A 23160-nucleotide genomic window follows, 5' to 3' on the forward strand; every position below is an offset into this window, starting at 1 on the left:
CACTTTGCAATGTGTAGCATCAAAAATTCTCTCACACCAAGTGTGAAGCTCACAAGGTGATGACTACACCTAAATCTCTCCTCGCGTATAGAGTGTTGGGGTGCTTTGCAAGATATTGGAGATGATTTACAAGAAGGAGAGGGGATTATTTAAAAGTTGGAGACCCCTCATTAAGATTAATGGAAATCCTAATTTACAAGCTAATCAAATCAAGATTATGATCTTTTTGAATATCAAAATATAGTCGACCTTCTTTGTCTGCTTGAGTCATGGATATGGGCTGAAGAGAAAGGAATTATTGATGGTAGGTAGAGTGTTAAGGAAGAGAGAGAGAGAGAGAGAGAGAGAGAGAGAGAGAGAGAGTTTTTACTATGTACATATCTTGAGGTGAGGTGCCTTTAAAGGTTAGGTCAATGGATATTTTGTGTTAGTAGGTTAATGGTTAGTGTTAGTAATGATATATTTACAATGGTTAGAACGAGGTGGATGGTTGAAGGAAGATGGGTGAATAAAGTGAGGGCATCCTTGTGATGGTGAAGCTTTGAAGAAGTTTTGGACTTGTGTAGATTCTCAAACTGAAAACCGATCCTCTTCTTCTTCTTCTCTTCTTGTCACCACAAAGATTAAACACCATGATGAAAGCGACAATGTTGGTTGATGAGAATCCCTTATCTTGCAGAGATTAAGCATGGTTTTACATGTTGAATCTTATGTATATAGAGAAGAGGTAAGATCGAATTGTGATTGAGAGGTAATAGACAGAGACATAGAGATGGTGTATGTACATGTAGAGTTTATATGAAAGCTAATGGAGGTGAGATGGGATGAAGAGGGTAAGAGAAACCATGGAAGGTATATGTTTGAGGGAGGGATACAAATGAGTGTGTGTGTGTGTGTGGAAGTGTGAATGAAGGTGAGAGAAGACTATCGGTGACTTGTGAGGAAAGCGGGCAGATTGGAGTCCACCAAAAAAATCATATCTTACTGTTGGTAGCTCTAAAATTTATGAAAAAAATTGAGATGATTATTCAGGACGTGGAATAAATTTTGTCTTTCAATTACTTCTTCCAATTTAGAGTGGAGGTGGACACCAAAAATTCTACTAAAATTAACCTATTTTTTCTCATTGCAAAAGTCTTCAATGGCCCCCCTTTTGTTGAATTTGCATAATCCTCCAAGAGTGGCCTTGCATGAGAACATGACCTAATAGATTCCTAGGGATTTGAAAACATGCATGGATGTGGAGTGTTCACAAATATGATATATGGATATGATGAAAAAAATAGGTTAGTATATAAACAATTCATGGAATCTAAAATAGTGTCAATTGTATATAAGTATAAAATTAAAAAAATAAATATATGAAAATATAGGGAATCAAATGAAGGGACCCTTATTTGTTTAAATTGATGTATGACTATTTACAAGAAGAAAAAAAAATGCATGTAAAAAAATGGTAATTTAGTAAAACGGAATGACTGATGAGTGACAGGTATTTTTGCAATTTTTTCTCGTAGTGGATTTACACCAAGATGGAGAGAGGCTTGCATGAAAATATTTACTTATATAATAAAGAGTATGCACACGGGTAAGAAAAATTGTGGTAATGGTGAGTTAATGTACATAGCATACTTAGGCAAATAATACACACCTATTTATAAATGTTTAAATAAATACCAAGATTATAATAATAAAAGTAATTATATTTATGTTCTTCATAAAATGAAATATTTACATATAAATGGATCATAATATATATTTTTTTCTATTTTTTTGTATTTTTGGTTCATCTAGCCAAGTGACTAGCTAGTTGAAGGTTTTTTTAGGAGATAATGGGAAAGTCCCCTAACTCACACATGTGTATGTACAATAAAAGGTGAGGATAGCCATAATGTTTGAGTGATTTTGATAGGGTGAAGTAGCTCACTATGGCAATTTTGGATAGCCAAAAAATGTCAACCCGCCAATGGTGAGCTGATATTTGCTCTAGAGGATACACTTCAAAATCTTGAAAGGCATCCAAACTACTATTATGAAGCAATCCTCTCAGGTGAGGCTAGTAAGGAGAAATTTGCGTCACTTCTGAAGAGTGAGATAAATACTACAAGCAAGTTAATGAGATTATGAAAAGGGGAATGCTAACACCAAGTTTGTAATGCAACATGATAGAAAAGTGTCTCTTCAAGGGTTGGGAAAAAAATTTCAATACCGTAGGAGATCTACTCTTTTTGGGAAATTTTTCCTTGGGCTTATAGTTCAACCACTACATATGATAAAAATGAGAAACTAGTGAAATATCTCATATTTTGACCATGGGAAGCCTCCAAAGTTGATGTACTCGTAAATTTTACTCAAAAATGAGAAACTTGCAAAATATCTCATATTATGACCATGGTAAGCCTCCAAAGTTGATGTACCACTTCATTTTTCTCAAAGCAATCATTTCTTGCGGTTCATTGCATCTTGAGGAGACTTGGTATTTTTACATCCCAAGAGCTAAATATTCCCACAAACTTCTACGTGTTGGCGATTAAAAAATATCATTCTTGTAGACTCATCATTTTTGGGGGGAGACATAGAATTATGTACAAAGAAAATCTCAATTTTTGCATTTTGTTGACCTATGATCAAAGTTTATATTGCCACATTTCATATTGTCAACATATGCATGTTATTTTGGGTTCCTTTGGGCCTTTTACTTCAGGAGGAGCCATGCAGTATATCAATAGGACATAAAAAATCTCACTAAGAAGGATCTTTGTCATGATGATGAACAACAAATAGGAAAAAAATGGATTCCCCCTTATGAACTCTACACTCCCATACAAAACTTTCCATATATATGTAATTTTATGGTTATGATTAGATATTGTTACTAGCTACAAAGTTTACATAGTTAACATAGAAAATTAGAAATCTTGATAAATTTATACTAGCTACACTAGAATGGTTATGATTCATGGTGGATTGAAAAAATCATCCATCCTTGTATAGTAAGCTATATGCGATATTAGGTGCCCCAAAATTCAAGGAAGAATCCTTTTATGTTATGGAATCCACATATGCACTCCAAATTGCCTTTGAATTTCATGAATGCCACCAAAAAAATAATAAACTGCGAGATTTATCCAAAAAATAGGATTGGTAAATTCTTGTAATTAGGTCATAGCTTTTAATTTGAACATTTTATTCTCCTTAGAAGCATGAAAAAATGTTGATAACTACTAAGGCTAATCCTATAGAATTCTAGACCTGATAATTACAAGTTTCATGGTGGAGAAATTTTCAAAATTTTAAAAAATACCAAAAAAATGACACATGTTTTCACACAGTATAGGTTGTAAAATAATTGGGCATGTAAATATACATGCTTCATGCTAATCCTTTCCATCACACACACATTTTCTTGGGGTTTTCGGATCCCTCTCACCATACCATCCTCTTAGAGTGGACCAAGTTGGCAATGAAGCAAGCAAAAACACTTGGAAAATACAAGCTCAAATGACAACAATCCAAAGATACAAATAACCTTGCGTTCATCAAATTGTCTTGGTACACACTTGTGGAGAGAGAGATATATTGCAAGTCAAATTACACCTATGTGCAACAACCTCTTGATTTTATTGATGATGCAAGAGCATGTACAATAGGAAATTTGAGATGTGCACTCCCACTCTCTCTCATATACTATGTAGCGTCAATTTTTTTCTTACACCAAAGTGTGAAGCTCATGACTGCACCTAAGTCTCTCCTCATGCATATATTGTTGGGTGCGATGTGAGAGAAGAGTAACAAGGGAGGAGAGGGACCTATTTATAAGCTGATGATATCTCATTAAGGTTAATGATAATCCTATTTTACATGCTAATAAGTAAGATTATGGTTTTATGTATATCAAAATGTGGTGGGCCTCCCTTGTCTTCTTGAGTCGTGGATGTGGGCTCAAGAGAAGGGCATTATTGATGGTAGAAGAAGATGAAATTAGAGAGATAAAGAGATATATTTTTAAGATGTACATGTTTTGAAGTGAGGTGCCTTTATCATTATGTCAATGGCTATTTGTGTTATGAACTTAGTAACTTAAAAGAAGAAAATGACCCAGGAGTGCTCAAAAGTGCGTCATGTGGGAGTGTACAATAATTAAATTCTTTGAAAGATATGAGCAATCCATGGACAGTGTCGAAGCTTTAAAATATGAAAACTTTCACCTATGTACACTAGTGTATGAAGTGGTTACTAAATCTAGTCTTCTACATATTCTATATTTGTTGGCAAAGTCATGCTCAATTAGAAACGATAGGCACTTCATGCTGAAAATGTTTCATTTTTAGAGGTAAACCTTGAGAATTTTTGTTAATTTTCAATGATTTTACTAAAGAGTAAAGAAGGAGTGGTGAGATGGAAGTGATTGTAGAGTGATATGGGAGTGTATATGTGTGTAGAGACATGGTTTTGAAGCTATGGAAGTGAGGAGGGAGGGGAGTGGTGAAGAAGGTGAGAGGAAAGATGAAACTTGCAGGTTTGAGTAAGAGAGGGAGGGGAGTGATTATGGTTGTGAGTGTGAAGAAGGAGGTGAGAAGAGGAGGTGACCTATCAAGGCATGATGAGAACAAGATCCACTATAAATTCAATAGAAATTTGTAACCACCTTCAAAAATCATGAACAATGTGAGCATAAAGTTCAGCTCATATGACACAAATTCAGTGTTCATGTCATTTTGAAAATTAGAGAAAGAGAAGATGCAAGAAATCCAATAAAAGCATGTGTTCTTTCACATTGTAAAATCCTTGTACTTGCCCTCTCTAGTTAAACTTTCATAAGGCTCCAAGAGTGAGCCCCTCCATGCACCATAACATGATATAGATCATTGAAGTTCCCTTTACACATGCATATATTAGGATTATTGGTGAAATAGAATATATACCAAAGGAAAGAACAAACAACATAATGCAGTAACTTGATGAATCTAAAATGATGAGCTCATGGCATTTGGAGATTGAGAAATTAAATATGATAAAAAAGCTAAAAATATGAAAATATAAAATAAGAATTATCCCTCAATGATTAGTTAATATAGTAGGTAATTATGAACTGTTGGCTTTCTATCATGAGAAAAAAATAGATATAATAAGTAAGAGACATTACCTATTGGAAAGGATTTTTGTGATTTTTGTTAGAGTGGAGTCACACTAAGGTCCATTTGTAGCCAAGTCCACTTAGAAGTCGACTACCAACTGTTAAATGCTACACATCAGCCATGCCTATTGGCTACCAACCAAATACCACCAGTCACCTGCCATTAACTACCAGCCATCGACCGTCGATCACTTTTTGACCATTGTTTGGAAAGGCATTCCAACAAAAAGGAATATTTTGATGAATATTCCCAAGTTTGGGCCTTGGGGGTTTAAAATACCTATAGCATGTGCATTCAAGAGGTATATTTAAAACCACTCTACACACACACACACACACACACACTTCATCATGAATTAAAAGACCCCTCTTCCTTAACAAACCTGTAACCTTTTTTTAATTTTTCTTTTTTAGACCCCTCTTGTACATGTAATTCTATAACTCTTTGGTATATAAAAAACCCCTCCAGGTGAACTCACGTGCTACACTTACATATTTTTAGGTGGACCCCTAGGGTTTGGGCTTTAGAATTTTCTTTGTACCATCCACAATCATAAATACATACATCATGAGTGTGCAAACTGGGATCCACCAAATACATGTGCACTATTGGATTCTCCTCATATGGGGGCCTTACAAACTGTGCTACATACATTGTGGTGGAAAACTTTGACAGGTCGGAATTGCAAGTATACTAACATTTATGAGTAGATCTGCAAAATTTTCTTATGCCAACACATAAGCCAGGCTAGTTTCTCCAACTCAAAATCTCTCCTTGACATAGTGGTAATGCACCTCAATGTGCTTTGTGCAAGCATGAAAGACTAGCCTTCTCAGAATTTTCAATGCGCTTTGGCTATTTGAGCTACACATAAGCAACCATAGCTATGAAAGTCTCCATGTACTCAGCTTCATAACTAGAGGTGGTCATAGTTAATTGCTTCTTGCACAATCATGATATTCATGAATTGCTGAGCATGAAAAAAAAAACACCACTCGTAGACACTTGTATGTTGTTAGCAACCTGCTAAATCAGAGTATGAAAAAGCATGTAAATAGAGTAATAATCATCCCCCCTTGGGATAAAACAACCCAAGATGTAAAGTACCACTCAAGGAGAAAAAGATCCTTGTAAGTACCTGGATATGCATAAATCTACTCACTTGTACGTGAGACTAAAGATTGAATATATGGCTTTGTAATGCATACATAAATGATGCAAACAATAACTATCTTTGATAGAGGGTAATATCTATAGGATCTCTAGCATCATGTAGACTTAGCTTCAAGCTTGTTTTCATAGCAGTGCCAGTTGTTTTTCTATCATCAAGTCCAAATATACTTAGAAAAATTTGTACATAGTACTTTGTCCAACATAATGCAATACCCTCATCACACTACAAAAACTGAATGCCCAAATAATGATGCAAAGGCCCCAAATTTGGTTTCTCAAATGTGGCATTCAAAATCACCCCTAAATTTGGCAATATGTGTCTTGTTTGGACCAGTTTGTAGTAAATCATCCATATACACAACAATGATCAGATATACATCACCTGTATGCTTTGCATACAAAGTTCTCTTAGCTGGACTATTTTGAAAGCCACATGTAGTTAGGTGATTATCCATCTTCTTATACCACAAGCATGAGAAGATTGCTTCAAAGCATTAAATGCTTTATTACATCTACACAATTTTATTCCTATCCTTTCTTGAAAAAACCACGAGGATCCATTACATATGATTCCACACACAAGTCACGATTCAAGAAAGAAGTTCGAATGTCACATCTCATCCAAAATAAGCTTCCAATGCACAAACAAAACAAAAACTATTCATACAGTGAGTGGATTTTTTTTTTCTTGATAATCAATGCCCTTTTACTTAGCATAAACCTTGCGTTTTACCAATCAAAGCTACCATCTAGCCTATAAACCCATTTTGTACCAATGGCCTTCTTGCTAGGATGTAAATTACATTAATACCAAGTATTCTTCGGACTCATGAGTGCATCATATTCAATTTGCATAGTAGCCTTCCAATTCTTTGAATTTTGTGCTTCATCAAACATAAGAGGTTCATCCTCATCACACATACTTGACATAGCCAAAGCATAATAATCTAATGCACACAAAGCGTGATGACAACCCAAATGAGTACAAGTAGACAAAGATGCATCCAATTACTATTATGCAAAGTATGCATCAACCCTTGTGGGATACCTCTAGATTCCTCATTTCTAGTCCTGTCCTCATTAAGTACGTCAATTACATCTACATAAAAAATATGATGATTTGTGACAACATTTGAGACTTGCATAGACTGAATATTTATCTCATTGGGACTTACATCTATATTCCCACCACTAAAACGAGGCAACAAGGTATCAAAAATTTCCTATGATCATATGGGTGACAACATGTTAACTTGCCCTGCTTTAAGTTGTCCCGGACAATGCTAATCAGTACAATTTTGACATATGCTAACTAGTACAATAACATGAGATAGATCTCTAAGATCTATGACACATGATATATCAATAGAAAGCTCCTAAAAAAAAGATTCCAAATGTACAAACTTTGATAAATTTTGATATTTTTTGTGAAAAGTTTATTGTGTGCCCAAGTTGTTTTAGATGTACTAATTTGAATATGCTGACCTTGGAGGGGGGGGGGGGGGGGGGGGGGGGGGGGCACTATACAATTAAAAAAAGTCTATCGCATGGGTTCAAAAATAGGGATTATGTTTTTCTATATAATGTCACATTTTTACATACAAAACTGTGATGAGAAAATGATCTTGAAAAAAAATTACATTTTGAATAAGAAAAGGGTTTCTTTAATTAGTGAAAAATTAACAGCTAAGGGGTTTTATAAATAGTCATTGAACACATGCGATATATAGGTTTTACATCTAGCGACCTACCCGAGATGCTAACTAGCACAAAAAGCATGTCACGTTAACATGCTTTTACCCATGTAACTCTCTATTCAATACATGACAACAAGGGCTAACCTACATCTTCCACAAAAACAATATCTCAAGAAGTCAAGATACATTTTGAATGCAAATGATATAATCTATAACCCTTACTTTCAACACCGTAACAAACAAAGATGCATTTGATAGTATTATCATCCAATTACTTATTTTTGTTGAGGAACTAGAGCATAAGCCAAGATTTCAAAAACATGTAATTGACCAAAGTCATAGACTGCAAAGATTTGGTGGAACACATGTTAAGCATGTAGGCAACATACATGGCACCCTCAGCCAGCACTACAAGAGGGCTTTGTAGCTAGGGACAATTTGCAATATTTATGGGCATCGCTTAAGAGACACTAAATAATTTCCCCCCAAAAAGAAAAAAAGCATTGCTAGATCCATCATTTAGAGCATCATTTAGAGAATCATTTGATGTGTCATTTAGAGCATCGCATCTTACGATACATGCAAATTGGACGGCGTCACTTAAGTGACACAAACAACTTCACAAAGAATCCCATTATTTACTCCTGGGAGCCATTTTCACTCCTATGGTAACCATACATAGAGCGCCATCACCTCATAGACTTTCATACAAAGAGCACCATCGTCCAATCTTCCCCACCCCATCTCGAGCTCACAACTCATCTCAAGCCTGCCAACCCATCTGTGCGGCTCTTCACACACACACACACACACACACACACACACACACAGAGAGAAATGAAATGAATTGTTATATTAAATGTATTCAAAAGTCCAAAATTGGCTATGAGACCAAGATTATACAATCTTTATGGATCTAATCCAATGTATGGGTAAAAAAGTAAAATGATAAAGTGAAAGACTAAGACTAAAATACTAAAAGTGCCAGCCTAAACAGTGAAAATCATCATCATCATCATCCATGCCCAAGAATTCCCGGCATCAACAAGTGTTGTTCGATAAAGTATTGCATTGGTCATTGAAGAGCTTCGTCAATGTCCGCCTTTGTGAATAGTTGTACTAGGCATCTCCCACGTTGTACTAGAGTAGTCTTGATTCTCTGGTGGAGCCTCCATCGATGTCGTGGTTGCCCCTGTAGACGTGGGCATCTAGCTCTCCTGATCTCAGTGGCTATGTTCACTAATATACCTTTGGTAGAAGTGGGCTCTGAAGTCTACTGTGAAGCATGCACATCTAGCTGATGAATCCCTGATCTAAAGAAGTCAATGATCTCCCTCTATGAATGTCTCCCACTACATGGTCTCCTCAAGAGACTTTCCGTGTGTCTGCACAACTCTTGCAAAAACAACCGAAGGCATCTCTGATATTGATATCTCATGACTCTAGCCAATGGTCCAAAGCCCTCTTTGAATACATAGTGAAAGTGCCCTTATATCTCATAGTATACTGGACAATGACAAATGTGATGTAACTCTGGCTCTTGCTCTATATGACATAACTGGAAAATATTGGCTTCTGCTGGTACTTTGAATATCAATCTTTAGCTGATGCGGATGATGTGCATATCTGACCAATAGCACATCGTATCCCATATGATAAATGAGTGTCTACATAGGCCAATATGATCACATATCCATCCTCTATCAGTTGGAGAAGATGCTCTCTATAGAAAGACATCTTTGTACCCAACTCTTGTACTGGCTGTATCCATGTCCTTCTAGTATCTAATTGAATCAAATCTTGACGTATAAGTCTAGTGGTCTGTCTGTGTGTGTGTGTGTGTGTGTGTGTGTGTGTGTGTGTGTGTGTCTCTCTCTCTCTCTCTCTCTATGTGTGTCTCTCTCGGGAGAAATGAAATGATATATTAACGTCTTCAAAAGGCCAAAACGACCTATGAGACAAATCTATTACATACTAGTGAATTTGATACCATGTCTGAGTACAAAAAAAGAGATATTAAATTAAATCTAGAAGTGTTACTGTTAGCAGCAAGCCAACACGGATACCATTTTTTGGAGTTCTCTTTGTAAAACACTTATTATTTTGAATTAAATCGGGAATATTGTAACTCCTATTTTCTTGAATAAACTCTGTAATTAATGAGACGGTGCTACAAGCTTCCAGATTGTATCAGCCTGTCATTACCCATCTTTGGTAGAGGTCCCAGATTATTAGTTTTGACCACCAAAAACCTTGGCTAAGGTATAAAAGCCAATTTTTGTAAGTTTTTTATAAGTTTTGGATAATGAAATACACAGTGTGAGCTAATAGCGCTCACTCCTCTCCTTCTCACGCTTCCTACTCCCTCCCCGGCTGTCACATTGTAGCTGCGTTTGTTGCATTGCAACCGCAGGTAAGAGCTCTACGCATTGACGTAAACACGTCACATTATTTCTTAGCTTTTGGCGTCGCCGACCCGCGGCTTAATTTCATTATAACAAGGAATTTATACTTTCGAATAAAAAACTAAGCATAGGCAAGGTATTGGGGCATCATTGTTAAGAATTTAGATACATTCTGGGTCGAAAACAACTAGGTCAAAAATCCACTGCTGTTAATAATTGCGATTTTGGAACTTGACCTAAAGTGGGGTTTGAGACCATAAGCATGTGTGCTTAGGTCTTATAAACATGTCGTAGAAGTTTCATTACGTTTGGATGTCATTTGATGCTGTAACGGATGTGATTTGTTTGCCGATGATGAGCGATTGGCTTTTGGTGATTTCAGTCACTTGAGTGTAGCTTGAGTTAGATGCAAGTTGTTAGTTGTTTTCCGAGAGATTGACAAACTCTTGTAGCCTCTATGGACTAGTCGAGTCAGCTTCATCCCATGGACTGACAAATTAATCGTGGTTCTCGCTAATACTGCAATAAGATAGGATCATGAGGTTAGACATGCGTCCCACATTTGGCGCCGTTGCCGGGGATCGAAGGGACCTGAAGTAAGAAAAAACACGAGGGTCTTGTGAAGTTATCCTTTAACTTCCTCTAGGATCTCCTAGAGTTCAAAACTTTCTTTTAGAAACCACATAGCTTAAGATGGTCGTCTTTTGCTGTGTAGAGGTAGCTTGGAAGTAATCGTACTTGCTGAGTGTCTTTAGGATTTTAGGATTGAAGAAATAGATTAGGATTTTGAGGATGATTGGGAGACGAGCCAAGTCTTAAGATCTGTGCTCAAAAAACCATAAAAGATAAGAGAAAGAGTGTTTGTGGACACTTTCCACAACCCCATTGCATGAGAATCTAGGAGTAGGGTAAGTAGGATCCGAGGGTGGATTTCAAAACATTGCTCTCTCTGAAAGAATCAAGTATGAGTTGTTATTGGAAGTTGCATAATTTCAGGTCTACGGCTAGAGATAGCACAAAAAGACTCGAAATTACTCAATCCGACTGGTGAGTAAGCTTAAAAGTTGTCTAAACCAGCTGGTAAGCTCAAAGACACTTCGAGGTAAAAATTTCAAGAGTTGGCCAAAACTCAGATTATTTACTTTTTCTTGATATTTTAGGCCAAATTAATTTTTGACTTGATTCATAGGCTTAATATAGCTCATATAAAGACTGTCTTTGAAAAAATTGCAAAAAAGTGTTCATTTCAAGCCTGAAGTTAATAATCACAATTATTAACTTTCTGCTCTAAATTGACCAAGGTTCATACCATTGACTCATTGCATGTGTACAAACAACTTTTGTAAAGGCCCAAAAGATTTGGATCACCAAACTGGCAAAAAACTGGATAAAAACTAAAGTTTGTACTGACTTTCACTACAAGAGGTTGTGTGCTTTTATGACGCTGTTAGCGATGGAAATACATTGGGTTTTTATAACCCCCGACGTCGCTAAGATCGTCGCTAACAACATCGATACGGGAACGTCGCTATAACGGTCGCTATATGCATTGCTATAGCCGTTGCTATATAGCGACGCCTATAGCGACAATCATAGCGACGTTTACAGGCCATCTATAGTGACGTTTATAGTGACGATGCAGAGCCTTATATAGCGACGGTCATAGCGACGCCCGAGAGAATGTTTTTTGGATGGCAAGATATTCACCCATCAACCATATTGAATGTTTCATTAATTGATTCACCTTTGAAAAAAAGTGCAAGGGTAGATATAGACCCAAAATAGTCACCCACAAGACAATATAACCACATTAACATTGACAATATAACCATTGTCATTATTGAAAAAATATACATGGTTTTCAAAAAGACGTATAAAAGTCGTCTCATGATACATATGCTATGACAAAAAGAAACTAATGCTATCTAGCTACGGCTAGACTAACGTCGTCTAATCAGATTTCTCATCGCATCCAAGCGGCGTATTTGTCGGATTCTGCAAAAAATAACAACAAGACAGCGTTTTGTAAGTATAACATATAGCAACGTTTATAAAACAATACAACAAATAGAAAAGAGTAAACCCTAATACTAACCATGCTACCGCGAGAACTCAAAATATCCATCAAGGCGTTTAAGCCCTTCCCACCTGCGTACTCGCGCTCGTACAGTGTGGGGTCACGTCCGGTCATCGATCATTGTCAAAATATACAAAGAATCCATTATGTTAGAATTAAAAAACCCTAAACCCTAAACTATAAAACATAGAGAGCAATGCAAAAACACTTACAAAATCGATCTCAAATGATGCCCACCGACCGCTCCCCAAGTGGTGCAAGCTCCCTGCCTCTACTCGCGCTCTGGCTGCCTCCTTTTGTTTTCCACTTATCGGGATTCTCACCTGCTTCTTTCTTCGCATTCTTTCAAATTATCATCTTTGGCCAGCCAATCTGGTCTATTCCACCCATGCTTGATTGCTTTTTACACTTCGGAACGCTTGTGCTTGCAGTATTCGCGCATTCGAACCTTCATCAGGTCTTCATTGAAGCACTCATCCCGTGTTGGAACGGGAAACTCCTCATGAAGCATGCTGATGACTCTATCTTTTAAATCACTCAGTACTTCACTCCAGGTGTTTAGTATGTAGTGTATATGTTGGAATTAGGGTTGCAGAGAAACACACACAGATTGGAGAAGACGAAGGAAGCTCAAGGCACAGAATAGAGAGTGTGTTACTTAGTGTGCAATGGAAAGATAGATAGCCCTAGAGTGATGGACGTATATACAATGCACAGGGGAAAAAACCTCCTAAAGAGGGAAAAAATGCCCCGGCGGTCCTAGTGTGTTCACACACATCACTACCACATGTATATGGTAACAAATCCCCCCTGGAGTGATGCGGTGAACGAGAACTGGCACATGAGTAAAGGGAAGTGCCATGCCCTGAGAACAGGATCAGTCCACAAAGGGGAGTAAGCCAAAAGCTTTCCGGAAAGCTTCAAGCTTCTCATGAGACAATGCCTTTGTGAAAAGATCGAAAAGGTTGTCCTGTGTTGGCACATAAGCCAAGCTGATCTCTCCTATTGAGAGCCTCTCCCTGACATAGTGGTAATGCACCTCAATGTGCTTTGTGCGAGCATGAAAAACTGGGTTCCTCGCAACTGCCAATGTGCTCTGACTGTCAGTGTAGATAGTGTTGGCAGTCTCCTGTCCAACACCCAAATCAGCCATAAGGCATCTGAGCCATACACACTCAACTGTAGCTGTGAAGACTGCCCTATACTCAGTCTCACAAATTGAAGTGTCCACAGTAGATTGCTTCTTGCTCAACCATGATATACATGAACTGCCAAGCATGAAACAAAAACCACTTGTGGACACTCGCGTGTCAAAACAACCAGCCCAAATTGAGTCCGAAAAAGCATGTAAGTCTCGCGGCAATGATCCCCCCTTGGGATAAAACAAGCCAAGATGTAAAGTGCCACTAAGGTAGCAGAAAATCCTCTTGACAGCCTGCCAATGCTTAGACCCTGGGCTATGCATAAATCTGCTGACGTGTGAGACTGCAAACTAAATATCTAGCTCGTGTTGCATACATACATGAGGCAGCCAACAGCAATTTGGTAAAGAGTGACATCAGCAGGATGGCCAGCATCATGTAGACTCAACTTCAAACCTGTTTCCATGGGAGTGGCAATAGGTTTGCAATCCTCAAGTCCAAACTTACATAGCAATGTCTCTATGTAACTTTTCTGACACAAGGCAATACCACCATCACACTACTTAAACTGTATACCCAAGTAATGATGCAACATCCCCAAATCTTTCATCTTGAAAGTAGCATTCAAATCAGCCTTAAATTCAGCAATATGTCTCTCATTTGGTCCAGTGATCAGCAAATCATCAACATAAAGAACCACAATGAGAAGGACATCACCCTCACGCTTTACATACAACGTGCTTTCTGTTGGACTGTTATGAAAGCCTCGTTTAACCAAATGAGTGTCATCTTTCTCATACCAAGCACAAGGAGATTGCTTCAACCCATACAAAGCCTTCTTACATATGCACACTTTGTCCTCTTGTCCTTTTATGACAAAACCGCCAGGCTACGTTACATAAACTTCCTCAAAATATGTCACCATTCAAGAAAGCAGCAACAATTTCTGATTGATGTACATCCCAACCAAAATGAGCTGCCAATGCACATAGAAAACGTACAGTAGTTATACGACAAGTGGGAGCAAAATTCTCTTCATAATCTATGCCTTTTTGCTGTGCATAACCCTTTGCAACAAGTTGAGCCTTATGGCGATGGATCTCACCATCCGGCTTGCATTTCAACTTGTAAACCCACTTCGTACCAATGGCCTTTTTGCCAGGAGGCAAATCACATAAAGTCCATGTGTCATTTTCTATAAGTGCATCATATTCTGATTGCATGGCAGCCATCCAATTTTTTGAATTCTGTGCTTCATCAAAAGATAGAGGCTCCTCAACATCATGTAAGCTAGACACAACCAAATCATAACAATCTGATGCATAAGATGCATGGCGAGAGCCTGAACGAGTACGACTAGACAAAGGTGTATCCAATTTACTATCACGCAAAGTGTGCACCAGCCATTTTGGCATACCTCTAGCCTGCTCATTTTCAGCCCTTTCCTCATCAAGTACATCATGTACATCTGCATCAGTAATAGGCTGATCCAAAACATTTTCGGAAACCCCCATAGGCTGTACATTTGCCTCATTGGAACTTACATTCGTATTTCCACCACTGAAAAGAGGCAACAAAGTGTCATAAATGTCCTGTGAGCTTACATTACTGTCTCTAGTACATGACAACAAGGGCTGAACAAAATCTTCCACAAACACTACATCCCGAGAAACCAAAATACGTTTTGTTTGCGGATGATACAACCTGTAACCTTTGATTTCAGCACTATAACCAACAAAAATACATTTGACAGCCTTATCATCTAATTTTCTATGCTGCACTTGTGGCACCAAAGCATATGCCAAATAGCCAAAAACACGCATGTGCTTAATAGAAGGCTTTCTATCATGCCATGCTTCATATGGAGTAATAGACTGCAAACCTTTCATAGGACACCTGTTAAGTAGATAAGTGGCACACATGATGGCCTCAAGCCAAAAAGAATGCGGCAAAGCTTGACTTTTGACCATACATCGTACCATTTCCGTCAGTGACCTATTTTTCCTCTCAGCAACACCATTTTTCTGAGATGTATAAGGTACTGTACATTGGTGTTTTATCCCACGACTAGCTAGAAATGCATTAAATTTATGAGACATATACTCCCCCCCTCTATCGGAATGGAGGGTGCCCATAGTACATTTCGAGACATTTTCAGCCATAGCCAGAAATTGTTTGAAGCACATAAAAACTTCGAACTTTGCTTTAAGTGGAAATACCCATGCATGCCTGGAGTAATCATCAATGAAAGTCACGAAGTATAGGTAATTGCCGAAGGACGGAGTTTGCATGGGCCCACAAACATCATTATGCACAAGGTGCAACCTGCATGTGGCCCGAACTAAACTATCCTTTGGAAATGTAGAACGCTGCATCTTACCCAAAATACATCCTTCACAAACATGTTTGACATGTGCTTCAAGAGGCAGCAAAGAAGCAACCATATCAGATGTCTGCAAACGCAGCAAACTGGAAAAATTTAGATGACCAAAACGTGCATGCCAAAATTTTGCATCTGAAATAGCCCTTGAATCTGCAGCAGCATTTGCAAAATTTTGTCCACACTTATCATACAAAGTGAGCTTATACAGCCCACGGAACAAAAGCCCAGATGCAACAATTTCATCACCAAAACTCAAATCATGAATTGTACATCTGTCATCCACAAATTTGACTACAAGTCCAAGTCTAGCGAGTGCGGATATAGACAAGAGATTCTTCTTGATCCCATGTACATAAAGTGCATCAGCAAGTGTGAAGGAACTGCCATTAGCAGCAATGAGCACAATCTTTCCAACTCCCTGAACTGGATAAGAGGCGTCGTTGGCACAAGTGGCTGAATTCCCATGAGGGACAGAGTCGAGAGAGGTAAACAATTCACGATGTGAGGTAATGTGCTTTGTAGAACCACTGTTGAAATACCACACATGTGAATCTGCAGCAACTGACAAGCATGCATCATGGACAGCAGGATTGTAAGTGCACTCTGCGCTAAAAACCCATTCTGCATCAATATCAGCAACACAGTCTCCTTTCACAGAAGACTCAACAATGGCTGCATTTGTAGTGGAACTAGCATTTGCAGTGGAACCACCCTCTTTCTTCTTAGCCTCTTTGGCCTTCAACTTAGGACACGACTTGATCAAGTGATCATTGGCTTTACAATAATGGCAACGCATATTCTTTTTTCCCTTATCACCAGAATTTCCAGATGAATTGTTGCCAGCAGAAGAATTAGGAACAGAATTTTTGCCACTGGCAGCAGAACCATAAGAAGTGGCTGCATTGCTGTTACCACCCTTTCTTTGAGAAGCAATAAAAGCCTGTTCAACTGCACACTGTCTAGTCCTGTTTTTTTTGGAAAGTGACTCTTGCAACAGCAATGTGCATAATGCATCAAACTTGACAACTTCTGGATTTCCTTGGGTCATAAGTCTCCAAGTACTAGAAAAAGTCTGGTAAGAATCTGGTAAGGCATCAAGAACAGTATGCACAAGGGAACTGTCTGAAAGAACTTCACCTGCAGAAATATTTTTCTCATTGATATCCTTGACACTAGCAAGGAAAGTGTCCATATCATCTTCCTCATGCATAATCTTTGACTCCAGCTCTTTACGCAGCAAAGCAATTTTAGCCTCATTGCGGCTTGCATAAAGACCTGTTAGAATATCCAAGCCTATTTTGCAGATTTTGCTGAACGGATGTGAGGAACAATGGTGTGCTTCACAAACAATGCAATCAATGCATGAGCCTACGCATCCTTAACATCCCAACGAGCTTGTTCTATCGTAGGCAAAACAACTCTAACAGCTGCAATCCTTGCAACAAGACCTGCAACATCCTCAACATCGCCTACATCCTCAGAACCAGGACGTACATCAATGCCCTGCACAATGTTCCAGACACCCTTTGACACAAGAACATGTTGCATCATATAAGCCCACATAGGGTAGTTGTCCCCATCCAACCTGTCCTCATCAGCATCAGCAAACACTTGAACACATCTGTGTTGTTGTTGTCAGCCATGGTAAATGTTGCACCTCATGTGAAAACTGCCCGAAAATAGGAGAAACGGAGCGCGAACAACCTGTGCTATATAGCACAAACCATAGAAGACTATAAGGCACCTGTTATGCAGAAAACGGCACTGACAGAAATTCTGCACAAAATGATGAAATAGCCTGTGCAGTACTACCTGTAGTGGAAATGGAGGCCGAAATGAGCCCAAATCAAAATTCTGAGCAGATCAAGCTCTACGAGCTTACCCAAAATATTTGTTGACCTGCGAACGCTTGCCAAAGCTCACTGAAATCGGAGAAAGTGAGCAGGCGTGTGCTGGAGCAGCTGGTGACTAAGCTCGGGAGGACGTGACCTGCTCTGATACCAATTGTTGGAATTAGGGTTGCAAAGAAACACACACAGATTGGAGAAGACGAAGGAAGCTCAAGGCACACAATAGAGAGTGTGTTACTTAGTGTGCAATGGAAAGATAGATAGACCTAGAGTGATGGACGTATATACAATGCACGGGGGAAAAAACCTCCTAAAGAGAGAAAAAGTGCCCCGGCGGTCCTAGTGTGTTCACACACATCACTACCACATGTATATGGTAACAGTCTAAACACCTAAGAACAAAGAACTCGCATGCGTGAAATCACCTTCTTGCCTTCATCATCCAAGATGATGCCACCGCTGAAGTCGAGGGAGTAAGGAAAGCCCTCTCGCTGGTGACGTGTGAACCTGGGTGTCCCGACAGGGGTCTCTAGCTGCATGTTGACGGGGGTAAGGATGTCAAGTGTCTCCACTGGAGTCTGGGCTCCGAAGCGAGGAGTGTCCACTCGAGTGACTCCTGGAGGAGTAGCTAGTGGTATAGATGTTGCTTGCCCCACCACTAAATCTAGTTGATCGGGTGAAAGAGACGCTAAGAAGCAATAGTAGTGCTTCTTAGCGTCTCTTTCATCCGATCAATTAGATCTAGTGGTGGGACAAGCTATATCTATGAGCAGAGACAGATCAATCCCTTCGCGATTGCAGCTTCAGTCTCCATCCCACTTGGAGTGCAATGCTCATCGTCCCTACTTGTGAGAACATACCTAAAGCATACATACCTGGAGTGAACGCAAAGACCATTAAATACAATGACGCAATGACGCACATAAACACAAATGGACAAAAATCCACGTGAATACAATATATATTATAAAACATAGCAAAATTGTTCAAATACAAGAAGGCACGTGAATACAAAGATCAGCATAACTGGTAAAGAAGGGGAGAATCCTACAAGAATCCCAACCATCTCTTTCTTTTTTGATGTAGAACTTGAAGGTGCTTGTAGCTTTGGAATGTTCAAAGGCTAGCAGCAACAGAACACGTTCTTCTTCTATTCAACTTGAGTGATGGAAGAGGCAAGTCGATAACTCAGAATTTTCAATCAAGAGAGAGAGAGAGAGTGAGAGAGAGATAGAGAGAGAGAGAGAGAGAGAGAGCATGCAAACAATCAAATCTTGCAGTCGAAAAACGAGGTGGTGGAGCTGCATGTGGCCATGGATTGCCCAGGATGTGAGCGCAAATCAAAAGAGCGTTATACAACATGGAAGGTACCTAGAGGGCCAGAGTTTTTATAAAACGGATCAAAATTGTTCAAATACAATATTTATGGCTTTAAGAGGTCTCTCTCTCATCCTCGCATAGCTCAACATAATTTCCTATATCTATATAGAGCTCTCCGTCTAGACAGATGTCCTCCGTTTCATTTTGTAGATCCTCTGCATGCACCCCATAGAGAGTAGCAGCTTGATGCTTGTCTGGCACCACCTCAGCAGCTTCTAACTGAGCATCTTCTCTGATCTCCTCCATTGATGCCGTTGTGATTGGCACATGGTAGCCTTCATACGTCCGTGCACTACGAGGGGCTACCTCTATGACGTACCACCAGTTTGATGTATATTTTGTAGGATGAAATATCACCTTCCAGAGCCACATAACTTACATGAGAGCTTCCAAGCACATAACTTCTAAAATGGGATGTTAAATATTTACATACTTACTTGTTCACAATGCTCGGGTAGTACAAAAGTGTCTCTTAGGTCAGTCCATTTATTAGTGGAATCCACCTCAAGAAAACCAGACTCTCCTCTACGCACAGTAGCGTTGCAACCCTCCATGATTATCTTGAACCATTGCACGTTGAACAAGTCGACAAAAAATCCTCTATAATCGATCCTCAAAATCTCTTGTAGAGTGCTGAAGTAAGTGAGTTCCGCCATCACAGGATCTGCATCAGAGGACCGTCGTCGACTAGACTGTTCGAATTTTGCCATGATTCCACAATCTTGAGTAAAACGCTTTTTGTCGATCGGTTCCACCCTAAAATGTCGACCTTTACACCATGCTACTGTGAATGACTTATACTACAATGTACAAAGATTATGAGTGGCCGTTCAAACATCTAGAAAGTCATTAGTCGTACATTGCAAACTTACCTTGGTCACGCAACGCGGAGAGTACTCCCACTCTTCCTCAGTCACTTTTTCACCGCACTGTTGTGCGCTTTTTAATTGGTTGTGCAACCATCTTAAGCTCATGAATGTTGGTAGGCTCTCCAAACCCATTGAATAGTGCATGGGTGGTCATCTTCCCCGTCTCCACTCGATTTGTGCCCTTTATCGTTCTTGCTTTGCATCCTCATATTGTAAAATCCACTTTTGCATCACTGGATTGCGAAGCATGCAAAATCGATTGATTTTAGCTTCTAGATCTTCCGTCATCTTCTTCTCAACACCGATATTGCACATGACAATCCGAGATATGCGCTCCTCATCTATGGTTCGCCATAGCGTGTCCCGGGCTTTATCAAATCCGTCTAGCCACTCTCCAATGTACACTAGGGACTCTGATACCAGCCAACCTTATGCCATGCTACCCTCCGGACGTGCCTTCTGACGCACATATCCCTTGAGCGTTTTCATGAAACGTTCTAAAAAGAACATTCATCTAGAATGTACTGTGCCAGATATTTCCACCTCATCAACTATGTGAACAAGAAGATGCACCTGAATGGTTAGCATGGTAGTAGGAAAATGTTTCTCGAACTGCACACAACCTCCGCAGCGTTTAGTTTGGTGAATGGTATGGAGTCTATGTTGATCTCCTTTTGTGAGATCCATTGCAACAACTTTGCAAGTTTGTAGATTGTGTTACGGACGTCAAGAGACAAACATCCCTCAATGGCCACCGGTAAAATAAACTGCAAAACATGTGCAGCAATGATATTAAAGTCCACACGCGAATTTGTTACACAATTCTCACTATGATATATTCCACTATGAACATACTAACACATTTTATGCCAGTCATGTGACTTCAAACCGATAAGATTTCCTTCTTTACTAAAACATGTTCGGAGCGAGTGCATTATGCCAGTGGGGGTCCACAAAGATCGTATGGTCTCTTTTAATTTGCATTCTTGGGCTCCTGTAAAAATCCATGGTGCTTTAGGGAGTTTTATCGATCCATCGAATGCTGTTTGCGGCCAATACTGCTCCATACGATCCACATTTCTAAGGTCAACCCTGGCTCCCAAAGTATCTTTCTTGCCGGTAAGATGGTCCCATAGTAGATTACCCACATTCTTGAATATGTGCATTGGATCGAGCAAGTGATTGATCATGAGTCGGGTCTAGTATGGTAATTCGTACCATAGAGATAGTCTCTTCATCCCTAGGGGAAATCTGTCATCACACATCTCCTTCTGCTCTAACCATGCTTGTGCAGACATCCTCGGTGGCTCTCTTCCCAAAAAGCCATCGCGTAACACATGATTCTCTGGAAGATACGCTTGATGATCTTCGTAGATTTGCTTCTTCAATGAGGGCGCCCTACGTGCATTCAGTCTAGGTCCACATGTGACACATGCTTTGTATCCGCTTGTTTGAAGCCATGCATGTATACACATGATAATAGATAAGCTTGAGAAAAACCAAGATTTACAATGTTTGTGTGAGGAGTGTAAATCACCTAAGCATTCTGTTAGTCCGGGATAGTCATGCATGGTCCGCATTAGAATGCCTCTGATCAAAGCATTCCATCGACTTGTGTGTCGGCTCATATCTACCACTTCTATGCCAATTCACAATTTTTGTAGCTCTTCCAACAGTGGACGAAGATACACATCCACATTCTTCACTTTATATCGCCCCGGCACAATCAAGCTTAGCCATAGGTGCCAGCCATAGGTGCCCCTTCTTCGTAGTCAACCACGGGGGAATGGTGTAGTTGACGATGACAACATGCCATACAATGTAAGATGTTGATCTTTGACCAAATGGATTTACGCCATCCATAGTCAGGCCTAAGCGTAAATTTTGAGCTTCCCTGGCAAAATCCGACCATGTTTCATCTATATGTTTTCAGGCTATGCAATCTGCAGGAATCCGTAGCACACCATCCGAAGATTTATTCTCCTCATGCCATGATGCTAGGGCGGCCATGGACTTACATTCAAGGAAATGCTTGATGCGAGGAAGCAGAGGAAAATGTCACAAAACATTTTGCGGAATTTTTGTTCCGTTGAGATCTACTTGATATCTCTCGGAATCACATTTCGGACACTTCTCCATGTCTATGTATTCCCCTCTGAAAAGAATGCAGTCGTTAGGACAAGCGTGGATCGAATTGTAATCCATCCCCAACTTTTGCAAAATCTTTCTTGCCTCCTCTCGAGAATCTGGCATCACATTATTAGCTGATAGTATGTGCTCTTTGAGCAATCTACACAACAAAAAAAATACGGTATAATTGTGTAAAAATCTATCAGATCATTATACATCTAGAGTTTTTTATTAAAGTAAACTAATTGTAATAGATCACCTGAAAAGCGTTGTGACGCTAGTGTCACTCCATCTAAACTTTGCCTGCATGTTGAGAAGAACCAGAAGCGCCTTCAATCTAAACACACGTGCTCCATTATACAATGGCGTATTGGCTTCACTTTTAATATCATCATAGATAAGCCTTTCTGGATCCATGACCGTCTCGATCATTTCATCTATCTCGGGCTCAAACATTGCCTCATTGGGAATGTGGTCTACATGATCATCCCCCGAGCTATCAGAGGCTACATCTTGTGGCCTCACATATGCTACTTGACCAAAGCGCCTGCGAACACGTCTATTGGGTTGCAAGATTGCTGCATGTTGGCCAGTGTCAAAGTCCCCCGAGTTATATAATAGATGGATCAAACTCACCAAATTCGCGAAGGTGCTTCAAAGAAACGCGTTTTGTCCGTCGCACAACATGCTTGTATTGATTACAAGACATAAGATCCTCGTTGAGAGATAGGTGTTTCGGTTGGACGGCCCCACATCCTTGTCACTACTCATAATGAGGGTAAAAACCTTATAATATGGACAACAAATTTAATCTTCTATTGGAATTCTTCTTCTTATCTCTCTCTCTCTCTCTCTCTCTCTCTCTCTCTCTCTCTCTCTCTCTCTTTGTTCACGCTGTAAACTACGTCACATTCTC

Source organism: Adiantum capillus-veneris, chromosome 26 (assembly GCF_014529385.1).
Source record: "Adiantum capillus-veneris isolate H3 chromosome 26, ASM1452938v2, whole genome shotgun sequence".
Taxonomy (NCBI): Eukaryota; Viridiplantae; Streptophyta; class Polypodiopsida; order Polypodiales; family Pteridaceae; genus Adiantum; species Adiantum capillus-veneris.